Source organism: Schistocerca gregaria, chromosome 11 (genome assembly GCF_023897955.1).
Source record: "Schistocerca gregaria isolate iqSchGreg1 chromosome 11, iqSchGreg1.2, whole genome shotgun sequence".
Lineage (NCBI taxonomy): Eukaryota > Metazoa > Arthropoda > Insecta > Orthoptera > Acrididae > Schistocerca > Schistocerca gregaria.
Genome location: NC_064930.1, coordinates 4,311,242 through 4,332,731, shown reverse-complemented (window position 1 = coordinate 4,332,731; position 21,490 = coordinate 4,311,242). Strand labels below are relative to the sequence as shown.

The following is a 21,490-nucleotide window of genomic DNA, read 5'->3' as shown; positions in this document are numbered from 1 at the left end:
AGATACAAGCGAACGATTAGCATCCACAATTGGCGAGCGTGCTTTTATTCGTGCGCAGGAAGCACCCTCCTCCCACACCTACACTTAATTTAGAAACAGTACAAATGTTCCCATAAGATTCTCAAGCCTACGTCGGAAAGATCTGCCTTGCGCCGATTTCACGTAAATCCCACTGCACGTTCCCATTCTTTGCGTCAGTCGGCTGCTACTGGTGTTGCTGGTTGTGACTGCTGATAACAGATGCCGTAGCAATCAATTCATGGAGTGAGTTGTATGTTTTGCGATAGTCTGTCTCTAACAAGGAAGCACAGGTGATATAGGTGCGAACACAGGAAGCTTGCAGCCCCTCGCTGCCTGCAGACACAGAGCAGCCACACTAGAAGAGCGGCCTAAGCCGTAGGCGAAATGTGCTCATTCGCTTTGGCGCGACGTCGAACTGTAAATAAGGCTGTCACTAGCGTGAGCGTCGTGTAGAGTCGGAAATGTCATCTGCATGGGTGATTGCCAAGTTTGGGGAGCGTTTCGTAGTACGATCAGTGCAACGGAGACGCGGAAACTTGTTGTGTCCCAGTGTTTTGCAGTTGGACGACAAGAGTTTTACACAGTAGCAAAGAGCGAGGCACTGAGTTGGCATGAACAATGGAGAGCACAATGGGGCTCGAGATGTGCTTGTTACCTCATGTGGAACTCTTGTGTATTTGAACGTGTCCGCGCCTTTGTATTCTGGTACCTTCGCCGCTACAAACCAACCAACCATCGTGCCCGTGCACATCAGAGTCGCAAAGAATGGAGAATAGCCAGGCTTGGTCGTGTGTGTAGCTGTATCTCAGTTGGCAGATCGTTCGCTTAGCGTGTGAACGGTCTCGGGTTCAAGCCCCGGCTCCTCCATGTTTTGTGGTCAGTGCATGGTAAGTGTTGGTCGCGGCGAACATAAACGCACGCAAGAAGTTGCAAAACCAGCGTCACAGACTGATATGATGTATACTGTCATAAGGAGAGCAAGATGTAAGTGTGAGGACCGGCTGTTAACGTGGTGTCATCGAGTGCAGATCTGTCTTAGGTATCACGGCTTAACGTCATTGAAGTCTAGAGGTGGACAACACGTTCGTCTTACTCAGAGCGGTGTCTGAACTCTATTTTCGACGTTATGCGTGCCACTTTCATTGTGGCCAACTACGATTCGATACAGAATGCACGAAACCTGAAAGACACCCTCACTGATACATAGAGAGTAGTGTTTGTCTGCGGAATAATGGTAGTGCAAGGGTCTGTGACGTTGATATGACTGTATGTAGCACTACTCGTTATCGAGGGGGTGGGCGTAGCTCGGATGGTAGAGCGCTCGCTTAGCGTGCGAGAGGTACTGGGATCGATACCCAGCGCCTCCAGAAATTTTAACACACCTACATGCGCACCTTGCCATGCAAGTGGAATAATTCCCAACCGGCAGAGGTGTGTAGGCAGATACAAGCGAACGATTAGCATCCACAATTGGCGAGCGTGCTTTTATTCGTGCGCAGGAAGCACCCTCCTCCCACACCTACACTTAATTTAGAAACAGTACAAATGTTCCCATAAGATTCTCAAGCCTACGTCGGAAAGATCTGCCTTGTGCCGATTTCACGTAAATCCCACTGCACGTTCCCATTCTTTGCGTCAGTCGGCTGCTACTGGTGTTGCTGGTTGTGACCGCTGATAACAGATGCCGTAGCAATCAATTCATGGAGTGAGTTGTATGTTTTGCGATAGTCTGTCTCTGACGAGGAAGCACAGGTGATATAGGTACGAACACAGGAAGCTTGCAGCCCCTCGCTGCCAGCAGACACAGATCAGCCACACTAGAAGAGCGGCCTAAGCCGTAGGCGAAATGTGCTCATTCGCTTTGGCGCGACGTCGAACTGTAAATAAGGCTGTCACTAGCGTGAGCGTCGTGTAGAGTCGGAAATGTCATCTGCATGGGTGATTGCCAAGTTTGGGGAGCGTTTCGTAGTACGATCAGTGCAATGGAGACGCGGAAACTTGTTGTGTCCCAGTGTTTTGCAGTTGGACGACAAGAGTTTTACACAGTAGCAAAGAGCGAGGCACTGAGTTGGCATGAACAATGGAGAGCACAATGGGGCTCGAGATGTGCTTGTTACCTCAGGTGCTGTGTGATTGTCGACAAGGAGTGAAATGGACCAATTTGTGACCGCCCTTTCAATTTAAGACGTTCAAAACAGACGGAATTTGCATTCGTAATACCAGAGCATCGAAACTACTTGGAACTCTTGTGTATATGAACGTGTCCGCGCCTTTGTATTCTGGTACCTTCGCCGCTACAAACCAACCAACCATCGTGTCCGTGCACATCAGAGTCGCAAAGAATGGAGAATAGCCAGGCTTGGTCGTGTGTGTAGCTGTAGCTCAGTTGGCAGATCGTTCGCTTAGCGTGTGAACGGTCTCGGGTTCAAGCCCCGGCTCCTCCATGTTTTGTGGTCAGTGCATGGTAAGTGTTGGTCGCGGCGAACATAAACGCACGCAAGAAGTTGCAAAACCAATTAAACAGACTGATATGATGTATACTGTCATAAGGAGAGCAAGATGTAAGTGTGAGGACCGGCTGTTATCGTGGTGTCATCGAGTGCAGATCTGTCTTAGGTATCACGGCTCAACGTCATTGAAGTCTAGAGGTGGACAACACGTTCGTCTTACTCAGAGCGGTGTCTGAACTCTATTTTCGACGTTATGCGTGCCACTTTCATTGTGGCCAACTACGATTCGATACAGAATGCACGAAACCTGAAAGACACCCTCACTGATACATAGAGAGTAGTGTTTGTCTGCGGAATAATGGGAGTGCAAGGGTCTGTGACGTTGATATGACTGTATGTAGCACTACTAGTTATCGGGGAGGGGGGGGGGTGGGCGTAGCTCAGATGGTAGAGCGCTCGCTTAGCGTGCGAGAGGTACTGGGATCGATACCCAGCGCCTTCAGAATTTTTAACACACCTACATGCGCACCTTGCCATGCAAGTGGAATAATTCCCAACCGGCAGAGGTGTGTAGGCAGATACAAGCGAACGATTAGCATCCACAATTGGCGAGCGTGCTTTTATTCGTGCGCAGGAAGCACCCTCCTCCCACACCTACACTTAATTTAGAAACAGTACAAATGTTCCCATAAGATTCTCAAGCCTACGTCGGAAAGATCTGCCTTGCGCCGATTTCACGTAAATCCCACTGCACGTTCCCATTCTTTGCGTCAGTCGGCTGCTACTGGTGTTGCTGGTTGTGACTGCTGATAACAGATGCCGTAGCAATCAATTCATGGAGTGAGTTGTATGTTTTGCGATAGTCTGTCTCTGACAAGGAAGCACAGGTGATATAGGTGCGAACACAGGAAGCTTGCAGCCCCTCGCTGCCTGCAGACACAGAGCAGCCACACTAGAAGAGCGGCCTAAGCCGTAGGCGAAATGTGCTCATTCGCTTTGGCGCGACGTCGAACTGTAAATAAGGCTGTCACTAGCGTGAGCGTCGTGTAAAGTCGGAAAAGTCATCTGCATGGGTGATTGCCAAGTTTGGGGAGCGTTTCGTAGTACGATCAGTGCAATGGAGACGCGGAAACTTGTTGTGTCCCAGTGTTTTGCAGTTGGACGACAAGAGTTTTACACAGTAGCAAAGAGCGAGGCACTGAGTTGGCATGAACAATGGAGAGCACAATGGGGCTCGAGATGTGCTTGTTACCTCAGGTGCTGTGTGATTGTCGACAAGGAGTGAAATGGACCAATTTGTGACCGCCCTTTCAATTTAAGACGTTCAAAACAGACGGAATTTGCATTCGTAATACCAGAGCATCGAAACTACTTGGAACTCTTGTGTATATGAACGTGTCCGCGCCTTTGTATTCTGGTACCTTCGCCGCTACAAACCAACCAACCATCGTGTCCGTGCACATCAGAGTCGCAAAGAATGGAGAATAGCCAGGCTTGGTCGTGTGTGTAGCTGTAGCTCAGTTGGCAGATCATTCGCTTAGCGTGTGAACGGTCTCGGGTTCAAGCCCCGGCTCCTCCATGTTTTGTGGTCAGTGCATGGTAAGTGTTGGTCGCGGCGAACATAAACGCACGCAAGAAGTTGCAAAACCAGCGTCACAGACTGATATGATGTATACTGTCATAAGGAGAGCAAGATGTAAGTGTGAGGACCGGCTGTTATCGTGGTGTCATCGAGTGCAGATCTGTCTTAGGTATCACGGCTTAACGTCATTGAAGTCTAGAGGTGGACAACACGTTCGTCTTACTCAGAGCGGTGTCTGAACTCTATTTTCGACGTTATGCGTGCCACTTTCATTGTGGCCAACTACGATTCGATACAGAATGCACGAAACCTGAAAGACACCCTCACTGATACATAGAGAGTAGTGTTTGTCTGCGGAATAATGGGAGTGCAAGGGTCTGTGACGTTGATATGACTGTATGTAGCACTACTAGTTATCGGGGGGGGGGGGGGAGGGGGGGGTGTGCGTAGCTCAGATGGTAGAGCGCTCGCTTAGCGTGCGAGAGGTACTGGGATCGATACCCAGCGCCTCCAGAATTTTTAACACACTTACATGCGCACCTTGCCATGCAAGTGGAATAATTCCCAACCGGCAGAGGTGTGTAGGCAGATACAAGCGAACGATTAGCATCCACAATTGGCGAGCGTGCTTTTATTCGTGCGCAGGAAGCACCCTCCTCCCACACCTACACTTAATTTAGAAACAGTACAAATGTTCCCATAAGATTCTCAAGCCTACGTCGGAAAGATCTGCCTTGCGCCGATTTCACGTAAATCCCACTGCACGTTCCCATTCTTTGCGTCAGTCGGCTGCTACTGGTGTTGCTGGTTGTGACTGCTGATAACAGATGCCGTAGCAATCAATTCATGGAGTGAGTTGTATGTTTTGCGATAGTCTGTCTCTGACAAGGAAGCACAGGTGATATAGGTGCGAACACAGGAAGCTTGCAGCCCCTCGCTGCCTGCAGACACAGAGCAGCCACACTAGAAGAGCGGCCTAAGCCGTAGGCGAAATGTGCTCATTCGCTTTGGCGCGACGTCGAACTGTAAATAAGGCTGTCACTAGCGTGAGCGTCGTGTAAAGTCGGAAAAGTCATCTGCATGGGTGACTGCCAAGTTTGGGGAGCGTTTCGTAGTACGATCAGTGCAATGGAGACGCGGAAACTTGTTGTGTCCCAGTGTTTTGCAGTTGGACGACAAGAGTTTTACACAGTAGCAAAGAGCGAGGCACTGAGTTGGCATGAACAATGGAGAGCACAATGGGGCTCGAGATGTGCTTGTTACCTCAGGTGCTGTGTGATTGTCGACAAGGAGTGAAATGGACCAATTTGTGACCGCCCTTTCAATTTAAGACGTTCAAAACAGACGGAATTTGCATTCGTAATACCAGAGCATCGAAACTACTTGGAACTCTTGTGTATATGAACGTGTCCGCGCCTTTGTATTCTGGTACCTTCGCCGCTACAAACCAACCAACCATCGTGTCCGTGCACATCAGAGTCGCAAAGAATGGAGAATAGCCAGGCTTGGTCGTGTGTGTAGCTGTAGCTCAGTTGGCAGATCGTTCGCTTAGCGTGTGAACGGTCTCGGGTTCAAGCCCCGGCTCCTCCATGTTTTGTGGTCAGTGCATGGTAAGTGTTGGTCGCGGCGAACATAAACGCACGCAAGAAGTTGCAAAACCAGCGTCACAGACTGATATAATGTATACTGTCATAAGGAGAGCAAGATGTAAGTGTGAGGACCGGCTGTTATCGTGGTGTCATCGAGTGCAGATCTGTCTTAGGTATCACGGCTTAACGTCATTGAAGTCTAGAGGTGGACAACACGTTCGTCTTACTCAGAGCGGTGTCTGAACTCTATTTTCGACGTTATGCGTGCCACTTTCATTGTGGCCAACTACGATTCGATACAGAATGCACGAAACCTGAAAGACACCCTCACTGATACATAGAGAGTAGTGTTTGTCTGCGGAATAATGGGAGTGCAAGGGTCTGTGACGTTGATATGACTGTATGTAGCACTACTAGTTATCGGGGGGGGGGGGGGGGTGGGCGTAGCTCAGATGGTAGAGCGCTCGCTTAGCGTGCGAGAGGTACTGGGATCGATACCCAGCGCCTCCAGAATTTTTAACACACCTACATGCGCACCTTGCCATGCAAGTGGAATAATTCCCAACCGGCAGAGGTGTGTAGGCAGATACAAGCGAACGATTAGCATCCACAATTGGCGAGCGTGCTTTTATTCGTGCGCAGGAAGCACCCTCCTCCCACACCTACACTTAATTTAGAAACAGTACAAATGTTCCCATAAGATTCTCAAGCCTACGTCGGAAAGATCTGCCTTGCGCCGATTTCACGTAAATCCCACTGCACGTTCCCATTCTTTGCGTCAGTCGGCTGCTACTGGTGTTGCTGGTTGTGACTGCTGATAACAGATGCCGTAGCAATCAATTCATGGAGTGAGTTGTATGTTTTGCGATAGTCTGTCTCTGACAAGGAAGCACAGGTGATATAGGTGCGAACACAGGAAGCTTGCAGCCCCTCGCTGCCTGCAGACACAGAGCAGCCACACTAGAAGAGCGGCCTAAGCCGTAGGCGAAATGTGCTCATTCGCTTTGGCGCGACGTCGAACTGTAAATAAGGCTGTCACTAGCGTGAGCGTCGTGTAAAGTCGGAAAAGTCATCTGCATGGGTGATTGCCAAGTTTGGGGAGCGTTTCGTAGTACGATCAGTGCAATGGAGACGCGGAAACTTGTTGTGTCCCAGTGTTTTGCAGTTGGACGACAAGAGTTTTACACAGTAGCAAAGAGCGAGGCACTGAGTTGGCATGAACAATGGAGAGCACAATGGGGCTCGAGATGTGCTTGTTACCTCAGGTGCTGTGTGATTGTCGACAAGGAGTGAAATGGACCAATTTGTGACCGCCCTTTCAATTTAAGACGTTCAAAACAGACTGAATTTGCATTCGTAATACCAGAGCATCGAAACTACTTGGAACTCTTGTGTATATGAACGTGTCCGCGCCTTTGTATTCTGGTACCTTCGCCGCTACAAACCAACCAACCATCGTGTCCGTGCACATCAGAGTCGCAAAGAATGGAGAATAGCCAGGCTTGGTCGTGTGTGTAGCTGTAGCTCAGTTGGCAGATCGTTCGCTTAGTGTGTGAACGGTCTCGGGTTCAAGCCCCGGCTCCTCCATGTTTTGTGGTCAGTGCATGGTAAGTGTTGGTCGCGGCGAACATAAACGCACGCAAGAAGTTGCAAAACCAGCGTCACAGACTGATATGATGTATACTGTCATAAGGAGAGCAAGATGTAAGTGTGAGGACCGGCTGTTATCGTGGTGTCATCGAGTGCAGATCTGTCTTAGGTATCACGGCTTAACGTCATTGAAGTCTAGAGGTGGACAACACGTTCGTCTTACTCAGAGCGGTGTCTGAACTCTATTTTCGACGTTATGCGTGCCACTTTCATTGTGGCCAACTACGATTCGATACAGAATGCACGAAACCTGAAAGACACCCTCACTGATACATAGAGAGTAGTGTTTGTCTGCGGAATAATGGGAGTGCAAGGGTCTGTGACGTTGATATGACTGTATGTAGCACTACTAGTTATCGGGGGGGGGGGGGGTGGGCGTAGTTCAGATGGTAGAGCGCTCGCTTAGCGTGCGAGAGGTACTGGGATCGATACCCAGCGCCTCCAGAATTTTTAACACACCTACATGCGCACCTTGCCATGCAAGTGGAATAATTCCCAACCGGCAGAGGTGTGTAGGCAGATACAAGCGAACGATTCGCATCCACAATTGGCGAGCGTGCTTTTATTCGTGCACACCTACACTTAATTTAGAAACAGTACAAATGTTCCCATAAGATTCTCAAGCCTACGTCGGAAAGATCTGCCTTGCGCCGATTTCACGTAAATCCCACTGCACGTTCCCATTCTTTGCGTCAGTCGGCTGCTACTGGTGTTGCTGGTTGTGACTGCTGATAACAGATGCCGTAGCAATCAATTCATGGAGTGAGTTGTATGTTTTGCGATAGTCTGTCTCTGACAAGGAAGCACAGGTGATATAGGTGCGAACACAGGAAGCTTGCAGCCCCTCGCTGCCTGCAGACACAGAGCAGCCACACTAGAAGAGCGGCCTAAGCCGTAGGCGAAATGTGCTCATTCGCTTTGGCGCGACGTCGAACTGTAAATAAGGCTGTCACTAGCGTGAGCGTCGTGTAAAGTCGGAAAAGTCATCTGCATGGGTGATTGCCAAGTTTGGGGAGCGTTTCGTAGTACGATCAGTGCAATGGAGACGCGGAAACTTGTTGTGTCCCAGTGTTTTGCAGTTGGACGACAAGAGTTTTACACAGTAGCAAAGAGCGAGGCACTGAGTTGGCATGAACAATGGAGAGCACAATGGGGCTCGAGATGTGCTTGTTACCTCAGGTGCTGTGTGATTGTCGACAAGGAGTGAAATGGACCAATTTGTGACCGCCCTTTCAATTTAAGACGTTCAAAACAGACGGAACTTGCATTCGTAATACCAGAGCATCGAAACTACTTGGAACTCTTGTGTATATGAACGTGTCCGCGCCTTTGTATTCTGGTACCTTCGCCGCTACAAACCAACCAACCATCGTGTCCGTGCACATCAGAGTCGCAAAGAATGGAGAATAGCCAGGCTTGGTCGTGTGTGTAGCTGTAGCTCAGTTGGCAGATCGTTCGCTTAGCGTGTGAACGGTCTCGGGTTCAAGCCCCGGCTCCTCCATGTTTTGTGGTCAGTGCATGGTAAGTGTTGGTCGCGGCGAACATAAACGCACGCAAGAAGTTGCAAAACCAGCGTCACAGACTGATATGATGTATACTGTCATAAGGAGAGCAAGATGTAAGTGTGAGGACCGGCTGTTATCGTGGTGTCATCGAGTGCAGATCTGTCTTAGGTATCACGGCTTAACGTCATTGAAGTCTAGAGGTGGACAACACGTTCGTCTTACTCAGAGCGGTGTCTGAACTCTATTTTCGACGTTATGCGTGCCACTTTCATTGTGGCCAACTACGATTCGATACAGAATGCACGAAACCTGAAAGACACTCTCACTGATACATAGAGAGTAGTGTTTGTCTGCGGAATAATGGGAGTGCAAGGGTCTGTGACGTTTATATGACTGTATGTAGCACTACTAGTTATCGGGGGGGTGGGCGTAGCTCAGATGGTAGAGCGCTCGCTTAGCGTGCGAGAGGTACTGGGATCGATACCCAGCGCCTCCAGAATTTTTAACACACCTACATGCGCATCTTGCCATGCAAGTGGAATAATTCCCAACCGGCAGAGGTGTGTAGGCAGATACAAGCGAACGATTCGCATCCACAATTGGCGAGCGTGGTTTTATTCGTCCACACCTACACTTAATTTAGAAACAGTACAAATGTTCCCATAAGATTCTCAAGCCTACGTCGGAAAGATCTGCCTTGCGCCGATTTCACGTAAATCCCACTGCACGTTCCCATTCTTTGCGTCAGTCGGCTGCTACTGGTGTTGCTGGTTGTGACTGCTGATAACAGATGCCGTAGCAATCAATTCATGGAGTGAGTTGTATGTTTTGCGATAGTCTGTCTCTGACAAGGAAGCACAGGTGATATAGGTGCGAACACAGGAAGCTTGCAGCCCCTCGCTGCCTGCAGACACAGAGCAGCCACACTAGAAGAGCGGCCTAAGCCGTAGGCGAAATGTGCTCATTCGCTTTGGCGCGACGTCGAACTGTAAATAAGGCTGTAACTAGCGTGAGCGTCGTGTAAAGTCGGAAAAGTCATCTGCATGGGTGATTGCCAAGTTTGGGGAGCGTTTCGTAGTACGATCAGTGCAATGGAGACGCGGAAACTTGTTGTGTCCCAGTGTTTTGCAGTTGGACGACAAGAGTTTTACACAGTAGCAAAGAGCGAGGCACTGAGTTGGCATGAACAATGGAGAGCACAATGGGGCTCGAGATGTGCTTGTTACCTCAGGTGCTGTGTGATTGTCGACAAGGAGTGAAATGGACCAATTTGTGACCGCCCTTTCAATTTAAGACGTTCAAAACAGACTGAATTTGCATTCGTAATACCAGAGCATCGAAACTACTTGGAACTCTTGTGTATATGAACGTGTCCGCGCCTTTGTATTCTGGTACCTTCGCCGCTACAAACCAACCAACCATCGTGTCCGTGCACATCAGAGTCGCAAAGAATGGAGAATAGCCAGGCTTGGTCGTGTGTGTAGCTGTAGCTCAGTTGGCAGATCGTTCGCTTAGTGTGTGAACGGTCTCGGGTTCAAGCCCCGGCTCCTCCATGTTTTGTGGTCAGTGCATGGTAAGTGTTGGTCGCGGCGAACATAAACGCACGCAAGAAGTTGCAAAACCAGCGTCACAGACTGATATGATGTATACTGTCATAAGGAGAGCAAGATGTAAGTGTGAGGACCGGCTGTTATCGTGGTGTCATCGAGTGCAGATCTGTCTTAGGTATCACGGCTTAACGTCATTGAAGTCTAGAGGTGGACAACACGTTCGTCTTACTCAGAGCGGTGTCTGAACTCTATTTTCGACGTTATGCGTGCCACTTTCATTGTGGCCAACTACGATTCGATACAGAATGCACGAAACCTGAAAGACACCCTCACTGATACATAGAGAGTAGTGTTTGTCTGCGGAATAATGGGAGTGCAAGGGTCTGTGACGTTGATATGACTGTATGTAGCACTACTAGTTATCGGGGGGGGGGGGGGGGGGGGTGGGCGTAGTTCAGATGGTAGAGCGCTCGCTTAGCGTGCGAGAGGTACTGGGATCGATACCCAGCGCCTCCAGAATTTTTAACACACCTACATGCGCACCTTGCCATGCAAGTGGAATAATTCCCAACCGGCAGAGGTGTGTAGGCAGATACAAGCGAACGATTCGCATCCACAATTGGCGAGCGTGCTTTTATTCGTGCACACCTACACTTAATTTAGAAACAGTACAAATGTTCCCATAAGATTCTCAAGCCTACGTCGGAAAGATCTGCCTTGCGCCGATTTCACGTAAATCCCACTGCACGTTCCCATTCTTTGCGTCAGTCGGCTGCTACTGGTGTTGCTGGTTGTGACTGCTGATAACAGATGCCGTAGCAATCAATTCATGGAGTGAGTTGTATGTTTTGCGATAGTCTGTCTCTGACAAGGAAGCACAGGTGATATAGGTGCGAACACAGGAAGCTTGCAGCCCCTCGCTGCCTGCAGACACAGAGCAGCCACACTAGAAGAGCGGCCTAAGCCGTAGGCGAAATGTGCTCATTCGCTTTGGCGCGACGTCGAACTGTAAATAAGGCTGTCACTAGCGTGAGCGTCGTGTAAAGTCGGAAAAGTCATCTGCATGGGTGATTGCCAAGTTTGGGGAGCGTTTCGTAGTACGATCAGTGCAATGGAGACGCGGAAACTTGTTGTGTCCCAGTGTTTTGCAGTTGGACGACAAGAGTTTTACACAGTAGCAAAGAGCGAGGCACTGAGTTGGCATGAACAATGGAGAGCACAATGGGGCTCGAGATGTGCTTGTTACCTCAGGTGCTGTGTGATTGTCGACAAGGAGTGAAATGGACCAATTTGTGACCGCCCTTTCAATTTAAGACGTTCAAAACAGACGGAATTTGCATTCGTAATACCAGAGCATCGAAACTACTTGGAACTCTTGTGTATATGAACGTGTCCGCGCCTTTGTATTCTGGTACCTTCGCCGCTACAAACCAACCAACCATCGTGTCCGTGCACATCAGAGTCGCAAAGAATGGAGAATAGCCAGGCTTGGTCGTGTGTGTAGCTGTAGCTCAGTTGGCAGATCGTTCGCTTAGCGTGTGAACGGTCTCGGGTTCAAGCCCCGGCTCCTCCATGTTTTGTGGTCAGTGCATGGTAAGTGTTGGTCGCGGCGAACATAAACGCACGCAAGAAGTTGCAAAACCAGCGTCACAGACTGATATGATGTATACTGTCATAAGGAGAGCAAGATGTAAGTGTGAGGACCGGCTGTTATCGTGGTGTCATCGAGTGCAGATCTGTCTTAGGTATCACGGCTTAACGTCATTGAAGTCTAGAGGTGGACAACACGTTCGTCTTACTCAGAGCGGTGTCTGAACTCTATTTTCGACGTTATGCGTGCCACTTTCATTGTGGCCAACTACGATTCGATACAGAATGCACGAAACCTGAAAGACACTCTCACTGATACATAGAGAGTAGTGTTTGTCTGCGGAATAATGGGAGTGCAAGGGTCTGTGACGTTTATATGACTGTATGTAGCACTACTAGTTATCGGGGGGGTGGGCGTAGCTCAGATGGTAGAGCGCTCGCTTAGCGTGCGAGAGGTACTGGGATCGATACCCAGCGCCTCCAGAATTTTTAACACACCTACATGCGCATCTTGCCATGCAAGTGGAATAATTCCCAACCGGCAGAGGTGTGTAGGCAGATACAAGCGAACGATTCGCATCCACAATTGGCGAGCGTGGTTTTATTCGTCCACACCTACACTTAATTTAGAAACAGTACAAATGTTCCCATAAGATTCTCAAGCCTACGTCGGAAAGATCTGCCTTGCGCCGATTTCACGTAAATCCCACTGCACGTTCCCATTCTTTGCGTCAGTCGGCTGCTACTGGTGTTGCTGGTTGTGACTGCTGATAACAGATGCCGTAGCAATCAATTCATGGAGTGAGTTGTATGTTTTGCGATAGTCTGTCTCTGACAAGGAAGCACAGGTGATATAGGTGCGAACACAGGAAGCTTGCAGCCCCTCGCTGCCTGCAGACACAGAGCAGCCACAGTAGAAGAGCGGCCTAAGCCGTAGGCGAAATGTGCTCATTCGCTTTGGCGCGACGTCGAACTGTAAATAAGGCTGTCACTAGCGTGAGCGTCGTGTAGAGTCGGAAATGTCATCTGCATGGGTGATTGCCAAGTTTGGGGAGCGTTTCGTAGTACGATCAGTGCAATGGAGACGCGGAAACTTGTTGTGTCCCAGTGTTTTGCAGTTGGACGACAAGAGTTTTACACAGTAGCAAAGAGCGAGGCACTGAGTTGGCATGAACAATGGAGAGCACAATGGGGCTCGAGATGTGCTTGTTACCTCAGGTGCTGTGTGATTGTCGACAAGGAGTGAAATGGACCAATTTGTGACCGCCCTTTCAATTTAAGACGTTCAAAACAGACGGAATTTGCATTCGTAATACCAGAGCATCGAAACTACTTGGAACTCTTGTGTATATGAACGTGTCCGCGCCTTTGTATTCTGGTACCTTCGCCGCTACAAACCAACCAACCATCGTGTCCGTGCACATCAGAGTCGCAAAGAATGGAGAATAGCCAGGCTTGGTCGTGTGTGTAGCTGTAGCTCAGTTGGCAGATCGTTCGCTTAGCGTGTGAACGGTCTCGGGTTCAAGCCCCGGCTCCTCCATGTTTTGTGGTCAGTGCATGGTAAGTGTTGGTCGCGGCGAACATAAACGCACGCAAGAAGTTGCAAAACCAACGTCACAGACTGATATGATGTATACTGTCATAAGGAGAGCAAGATGTAAGTGTGAGGACCGGCTGTTATCGTGGTGTCATCGAGTGCAGATCTGTCTTAGGTATCACGGCTTAACGTCATTGAAGTCTAGAGGTGGACAACACGTTCGTCTTACTCAGAGCGGTGTCTGAACTCTATTTTCGACGTTATGCGTGCCACTTTCATTGTGGCCAACTACGATTCGATACAGAATGCACGAAACCTGAAAGACACCCTCACTGATACATAGAGAGTAGTGTTTGTCTGCGGAATAATGGGAGTGCAAGGGTCTGTGACGTTGATATGACTGTATGTAGCACTACTAGTTATCAGGGGGGTGGGCGTAGCTCAGATGGTAGAGCGCTCGCTTAGCGTGCGAGAGGTACTGGGATCGATACCCAGCGCCTCCAGAATTTTTAACACACCTACATGCGCACCTTGCCATGCAAGTGGAATAATTCCCAGCCGGCAGAGGTGTGTAGGCAGATACAAGCGAACGATTAGCATCCACAATTGGCGAGCGTGCTTTTATTCGTGCGCAGGAAGCACCCTCCTCCCACACCTACACTTAATTTAGAAACAGTACAAATGTTCCCATAAGATTCTCAAGCCTACGTCGGAAAGATCTGCCTTGCGCCGATTTCACGTAAATCCCACTGCACGTTCCCATTCTTTGCGTCAGTCGGCTGCTACTGGTGTTGCTGGTTGTGACTGCTGATAACAGATGCCGTAGCAATCAATTCATGGAGTGAGTTGTATGTTTTGCGATAGTCTGTCTCTGACAAGGAAGCACAGGTGATATAGGTGCGAACACAGGAAGCTTGCAGCCCCTCGCTGCCTGCAGACACAGAGCAGCCACACTAGAAGAGCGGCCTAAGCCGTAGGCGAAATGTGCTCATTCGCTTTGGCGCGACGTCGAACTGTAAATAAGGCTGTCACTAGCGTGAGCGTCGTGTAAAGTCGGAAAAGTCATCTGCATGGGTGATTGCCAAGTTTGGGGAGCGTTTCGTAGTACGATCAGTGCAATGGAGACGCGGAAACTTGTTGTGTCCCAGTGTTTTGCAGTTGGACGACAAGAGTTTTACACAGTAGCAAAGAGCGAGGCACTGAGTTGGCATGAACAATGGAGAGCACAATGGGGCTCGAGATGTGCTTGTTACCTCAGGTGCTGTGTGATTGTCGACAAGGAGTGAAATGGACCAATTTGTGACCGCCCTTTCAATTTAAGACGTTCAAAACAGACGGAATTTGCATTCGTAATACCAGAGCATCGAAACTACTTGGAACTCTTGTGTATATGAACGTGTCCGCGCCTTTGTATTCTGGTACCTTCGCCGCTACAAACCAACCAACCATCGTGTCCGTGCACATCAGAGTCGCAAAGAATGGAGAATAGCCAGGCTTGGTCGTGTGTGTAGCTGTAGCTCAGTTGGCAGATCGTTCGCTTAGCGTGTGAACGGTTTCGGGTTCAAGCCCCGGCTCCTCCACGTTTTGTGGTCAGTGCAGGGTAAGTGTTGGTCGCGGCGAACATAAACGCACGCAAGAAGTTGCAAAACCAGCGTCACAGACTGATATGATGTATACTGTCATAAGGAGAGCAAGATGTAAGTGTGAGGACCGGCTGTTATCGTGGTGTCATCGAGTGCAGATCTGTCTTAGGTATCACGGCTTAACGTCATTGAAGTCTAGAGGTGGACAACACGTTCGACTTACTCAGAGCGGTGTCTGAACTCTATTTTCGACGTTATGCGTGCCACTTTCATTGTGGCCAACTACGATTCGATACAGAATGCACGAAACCTGAAAGACACCCTCACTGATACATAGAGAGTAGTGTTTGACTGCGGAATAATGGGAGTGCAAGGGTCTGTGACGTTGATATGACTGTATGTAGCACTACTAGTTACCGGGGGGGTGGGCGTAGCTCAGATGATAGAGCGCTCGCTTAGCGTGCGAGTGGTACTGGGATCGATACCCAGCGCCTCCAGAATTTTTAACACACCTACATGCGCACCTTGCCATGCAAGTGGAATAATTCCCAACCGGCAGAGGTGTGTAGGCAGATACAAGCGAAAGATTAGCATCCACAATTGGCGAGCGTGCTTTTATTCGTGCGCAGGAAGCACCCTCCTCCCACACCTACACTTAATTTAGAAACAGTACAAATGTTCCCATAAGATTCTCAAGCCTACGTCGGAAAGATCTGCCTTGCGCCGATTTCACGTAAATCCCACTGCACGTTCCCATTCTTTGCGTCAGTCGGCTGCTACTGGTGTTGCTGGTTGTGATTGCTGATAACAGATGCCGTAGCAATCAATTCATGGAGTGAATTGTATGTTTTGCGATAGTCTGTCTCTGACAAGGAAGCACAGGTGATATAGGTGCGAACACAGGAAGCTTGCAGCCCCTCGCTGCCTGCAGACACAGAGCAGCCACACTAGAAGAGCGGCCTAAGCCGTAGGCGAAATGTGCTCATTCGCTTTGGCGCGACGTCGAACTGTAAATAAGGCTGTCACTAGCGTGAGCGTCGTGTAAAGTCGGAAAAGTCATCTGCATGGGTGATTGCCAAGTTTGGGGAGCGTTTCGTAGTACGATCAGTGCAATGGAGACGCGGAAACTTGTTGTGTCCCAGTGTTTTGCAGTTGGACGACAAGAATTTTACACAGTAGCAAAGAGCGAGGCACTGAGTTGGCATGAACAATGGAGAGCACAATGGGGCTCGAGATGTTCTTGTTACCTCAGGTGCTGTGTGATTGTCGACAAGGAGTGAAATGGACCAATTTGTGACCGCCCTTTCAATTTAAGACGTTCAAAACAGACGGAATTTGCATTCGTAATACCAGAGCATCGAAACTACTTGGAACTCTTGTGTATATGAACGTGTCCGCGCCTTTGTATTCTGGTACCTTCGCCGCTACAAACCAACCAACCATCGTGTCCGTGCACATCAGAGTCGCAAAGAATGGAGAATAGCCAGGCTTGGTCGTGTGTGTAGCTGTAGCTCAGTTGGCAGATCGTTCGCTTAGCGTGTGAACGGTTTCGGGTTCAAGCCCCGGCTCCTCCACGTTTTGTGGTCAGTGCAGGGTAAGTGTTGGTCGCGGCGAACATAAACGCACGCAAGAAGTTGCAAAACCAGCGTCACAGACTGATATGATGTATACTGTCATAAGGAGAGCAAGATGTAAGTGTGAGGACCGGCTGTTATCGTGGTGTCATCGAGTGCAGATCTGTCTTAGGTATCACGGCTTAACGTCATTGAAGTCTAGAGGTGGACAACACGTTCGACTTACTCAGAGCGGTGTCTGAACTCTATTTTCGACGTTATGCGTGCCACTTTCATTGTGGCCAACTACGATTCGATACAGAATGCACGAAACCTGAAAGACACCCTCACTGATACATAGAGAGTAGTGTTTGACTGCGGAATAATGGGAGTGCAAGGGTCTGTGACGTTGATATGACTGTATGTAGCACTACTAGTTACCGGGGGGGTGGGCGTAGCTCAGATGATAGAGCGCTCGCTTAGCGTGCGAGTGGTACTGGGATCGATACCCAGCGCCTCCAGAATTTTTAACACACCTACATGCGCACCTTGCCATGCAAGTGGAATAATTCCCAACCGGCAGAGGTGTGTAGGCAGATACAAGCGAAAGATTAGCATCCACAATTGGCGAGCGTGCTTTTATTCGTGCGCAGGAAGCACCCTCCTCCCACACCTACACTTAATTTAGAAACAGTACAAATGTTCCCATAAGATTCTCAAGCCTACGTCGGAAAGATCTGCCTTGCGCCGATTTCACGTAAATCCCACTGCACGTTCCCATTCTTTGCGTCAGTCGGCTGCTACTGGTGTTGCTGGTTGTGATTGCTGATAACAGATGCCGTAGCAATCAATTCATGGAGTGAATTGTATGTTTTGCGATAGTCTGTCTCTGACAAGGAAGCACAGGTGATATAGGTGCGAACACAGGAAGCTTGCAGCCCCTCGCTGCCTGCAGACACAGAGCAGCCACACTAGAAGAGCGGCCTAAGCCGTAGGCGAAATGTGCTCATTCGCTTTGGCGCGACGTCGAACTGTAAATAAGGCTGTCACTAGCGTGAGCGTCGTGTAAAGTCGGAAAAGTCATCTGCATGGGTGATTGCCAAGTTTGGGGAGCGTTTCGTAGTACGATCAGTGCAATGGAGACGCGGAAACTTGTTGTGTCCCAGTGTTTTGCAGTTGGACGACAAGAATTTTACACAGTAGCAAAGAGCGAGGCACTGAGTTGGCATGAACAATGGAGAGCACAATGGGGCTCGAGATGTTCTTGTTACCTCAGGTGCTGTGTGATTGTCGACAAGGAGTGAAATGGACCAATTTGTGACCGCCCTTTCAATTTAAGACGTTCAAAACAGACGGAATTTGCATTCGTAATACCAGAGCATCGAAACTACTTGGAACTCTTGTGTATATGAACGTGTCCGCGCCTTTGTATTCTGGTACCTTCGCCGCTACAAACCAACCAACCATCGTGTCCGTGCACATCAGAGTCGCAAAGAATGGAGAATAGCCAGGCTTGGTCGTGTGTGTAGCTGTAGTTCAGTTGGCAGATCGTTCGCTTAGCGTGTGAACGGTCTCGGGTTCAAGCCCCGGCTATTCCATGTTTTGTGGTCAGTGCATGGTAAGTGTTGGTCACGGCGAACATAAACGCACGCAAGAAGTTGCAAAACCAGCGTCACAGACTGATATGATGTATACTGTCATAAGGAGAGCAAGATGTAAGTGTGAGGACCGGCTGTTATCGTGGTGTCATCGAGTGCAGATCTGTCTTAGGTATCACGGCTTAACGTCATTGAAGTCTAGAGGTGGACAACACGTTCGTCTTACTCAGAACGGTGTCTGAACTCTATTTTCGACGTTATGCGTGCCACTTTCATTGTGGCCAACTACGATTCGATACAGAATGCACGAAACCTGAAAGACACCCTCACTGATACATAGAGAGTAGTGTTTGTCTGCGGAATAATGGGAGTGCAAGGGTCTGTGACGTTTATATGACTGTATGTAGCACTACTAGTTATCGGGGGGGTGGGCGTAGCTCAGATGGTAGAGCGCTCGCTTAGCGTGCGAGAGGTACTGGGATCGATACCCAGCGCCTCCAGAATTTTTAACACACCTACATGCGCACCTTGCCATGCAAGTGGAATAATTCCCAACCGGCAGAGGTGTGTAGGCAGATACAAGCGAACGATTAGCATCCACAATTGGCGAGCGTGCTTTTATTCGTGCGCAGGAAGCACCCTCCTCCCACACCTACACTTAATTTAGAAACAGTACAAATGTTCCCATAAGATTCTCAAGCCTACGTTGGAAAGGTCTGCCTTGCGCCGATTTCACGTAAACCCCTCTGCACGTTCCCATTCTTTGCGTCAGTCGGCTGTTACTGGTGTTGCTGGTTGTGACTGCTGATAACAGATGCCGTAGCAATCAATTCATGGAGTGAGTTGTATGTTTTGCGATAGTCTGTCTCTGACAAGGAAGCACAGGTGATATAGGTGCGAACACAGGAAGCTTGCAGCCCCTCGCTGCCTGCAGACACAGAGCAGCCACACTAGAAGAGCGGCCTAAGCCGTAGGCGAAATGTGCTCATTCGCTTTGGCGCGACGTCGAACTGTAAATAAGGCTGTCACTAGCGTGAGCGTCGTGGAAAGTCGGAAAAGTCATCTGCATCGGTGATTGCCAAGTTTGGGGAGCGTTTCGTAGTACGATCAGTGCAATGGAGACGCGGAAACTTGTTGTGTCCCAGTGTTTTGCAGTTGGACGACAAGAGTTTTACACAGTAGCAAAGAGCGAGTCACTGAGTTGGCATGAACAATGGAGAGCACAATGGGGCTCGAGATGTGCTTGTTACCTCAGGTGCTGTGTGATTGTCGACAAGGAGTGAAATGGACCAATTTGTGACCGCCCTTTCAATTTAAGACGTTCAAAACAGACGGAATTTGCATTCGTAATACCAGAGCATCGAAACTACTTGGAACTCTTGTGTATATGAACGTGTCCGCGCCTTTGTATTCTGGTACCTTCGCCGCTACAAACCAACCAACCATCGTGTCCGTGTACATCAGAGTCGCAAAGAATGGAGAATAGCCAGGCTTGGTCGTGTGTGTAGCTGTAGCTCAGTTGGCAGATCGTTCGCTTAGCGTGTGATCGGTCTCGGGTTCGAGCCCCGGCTCCTCCATGTTTTGTGGTCAGTGCATGGTAAGTGTTGGTCGCGGCGAACATAAACGCACGCAAGAAGTTGCAAAACCAGCGTCACAGACTGATATGATGTATACTGTCATAAGGAGAGCAAGATGTAAGTGTGAGGACCGGCTGTTATCGTGGTGTCATCGAGTGCAGATCTGTCTTAGGTATCACGGCTTAACGTCATTGAAGTCTAGAGGTGGACAACACGTTCGTCTTACTCAGAACGGTGTCTGAACTCTATTTTCGACGTTATGCGTGCCACTTTCATTGTGGCCAACTACGATTCGATACAGAATGCACGAAACCTGAAAGACACCCTCACTGATACATAGAGAGTAGTGTTTGTCTGCGGAATAATGGGAGTGCAAGGGTCTGTGACGTTTATATGACTGTATGTAGCACTACTAGTTATCGGGGGGGTGGGCGTAGCTCAGATGGTAGAGCGCTCGCTTAGCGTGCGAGAGGTACTGGGATCGATACCCAGCGCCTCCAGAATTTTTAACACACCTACATGCGCACCTTGCCATGCAAGTGGAGTAATTCCCAACCGGCAGAGGTGTGAAGGCAGATACAAGCGAACGATTAGCATCTACAATTGGCGAGCGTGCATTTATTCGTGCGCAGGAAGCACCCTCCTCCCACACCTACACTTAATTTAGAAACAGTACAAATGTTCCCATAAGATTCTCAAGCCTACGTCGGAAAGATCTGCCTTGCGCCGATTTCACGTAAATCCCACTGCACGTTCCCATTCTTTGCGTCAGTCGGCTGCTACTGGTGTTGCTGGTTGTGACTGCTGATAACAGATGCCGTAGCAATCAATTCATGGAGTGAGTTGTATGTTTTGCGATAGTCTGTCTCTGACAAGGAAGCACAGGTGATATAGGTGCGCACACAGGAAGCTTGCAGCCCCTCGCTGCCTGCAGACACAGAGCAGCCACACTAGAAGAGCGGCCTAAGCCGTAGGCGAAATGTGCTCATTCGCTTTGGCGCGACGTCGAACTGTAAATAAGGCTGTCACTAGCGTGAGCGTCGTGTAAAGTCGGAAAAGTCATCTGCATGGGTGATTGCCAAGTTTGGGGAGCGTTTCGTAGTACGATCAGTGCAATGGAGACGCGGAAACTTGTTGTGTCCCAGTGTTTTGCAGTTGGACGACAAGAGTTTTACACAGTAGCAAAGAGCGAGGCACTGAGTTGGCATGAACAATGGAGAGCACAATGGGGCTCGAGATGTGCTTGTTACCTCAGGTGCTGTGTGATTGTCGACAAGGAGTGAAATGGACCAATTTGTGACCGCCCTTTCAATTTAAGACGTTCAAAACAGACGGAATTTGCATTCGTAATACCAGAGCATCGAAACTACTTGGAACTCTTGTGTATATGAACGTGTCCGCGCCTTTGTATTCTGGTACCTTCGCCGCTACAAACCAACCAACCATCGTGTCCGTGTACATCAGAGTCGCAAAGAATGGAGAATAGCCAGGCTTGGTCGTGTGTGTAGCTGTAGCTCAGTTGGCAGATCGTTCGCTTAGCGTGTGAACGGTCTCGGGTTCAAGCCCCGGCTCCTCCATGTTTTGTGGTCAGTGCATGGTAAGTGTTGGTCGCGGCGAACATAAACGCACGCAAGAAGTTGCAAAACCAGCGTCACAGACTGATATGATGTATACTGTCATAAGGAGAGCAAGATGTAAGTGTGAG

General features: G+C 49.3%; 8 non-coding genes across 8 annotated transcripts; all 8 read left to right on the top strand.

Annotated features, from left to right (window-relative positions):
- The first annotated feature begins 2,899 nt into the window (after positions 1-2,899).
- Positions 2,900-2,973, top strand: Trnaa-agc (transfer RNA alanine (anticodon AGC)). The gene has a single exon. It is a non-coding gene; the product is annotated as a tRNA-Ala (tRNA).
- Positions 2,974-4,490: 1,517 nt separating this feature from the next.
- Positions 4,491-4,566, top strand: Trnaa-agc (transfer RNA alanine (anticodon AGC)). The gene has a single exon. It is a non-coding gene; the product is annotated as a tRNA-Ala (tRNA).
- A 1,512-nt stretch (positions 4,567-6,078) lies between these two features.
- Positions 6,079-6,152, top strand: Trnaa-agc (transfer RNA alanine (anticodon AGC)). Its single transcript has one exon. It is a non-coding gene; the product is annotated as a tRNA-Ala (tRNA).
- A 3,067-nt stretch (positions 6,153-9,219) lies between these two features.
- Positions 9,220-9,293, top strand: Trnaa-agc (transfer RNA alanine (anticodon AGC)). Its single transcript has one exon. It is a non-coding gene; the product is annotated as a tRNA-Ala (tRNA).
- Positions 9,294-12,346: 3,053 nt separating this feature from the next.
- On the top strand, positions 12,347-12,420 carry Trnaa-agc (transfer RNA alanine (anticodon AGC)). The gene has a single exon. It is a non-coding gene; the product is annotated as a tRNA-Ala (tRNA).
- A 1,483-nt stretch (positions 12,421-13,903) lies between these two features.
- On the top strand, positions 13,904-13,977 carry Trnaa-agc (transfer RNA alanine (anticodon AGC)). Its single transcript has one exon. It is a non-coding gene; the product is annotated as a tRNA-Ala (tRNA).
- A 4,657-nt stretch (positions 13,978-18,634) lies between these two features.
- Trnaa-agc (transfer RNA alanine (anticodon AGC)) lies at positions 18,635-18,708 on the top strand. The gene has a single exon. It is a non-coding gene; the product is annotated as a tRNA-Ala (tRNA).
- Positions 18,709-20,211: 1,503 nt separating this feature from the next.
- Trnaa-agc (transfer RNA alanine (anticodon AGC)) lies at positions 20,212-20,285 on the top strand. Its single transcript has one exon. It is a non-coding gene; the product is annotated as a tRNA-Ala (tRNA).
- The last annotated feature ends 1,205 nt before the right edge of the window (positions 20,286-21,490 follow it).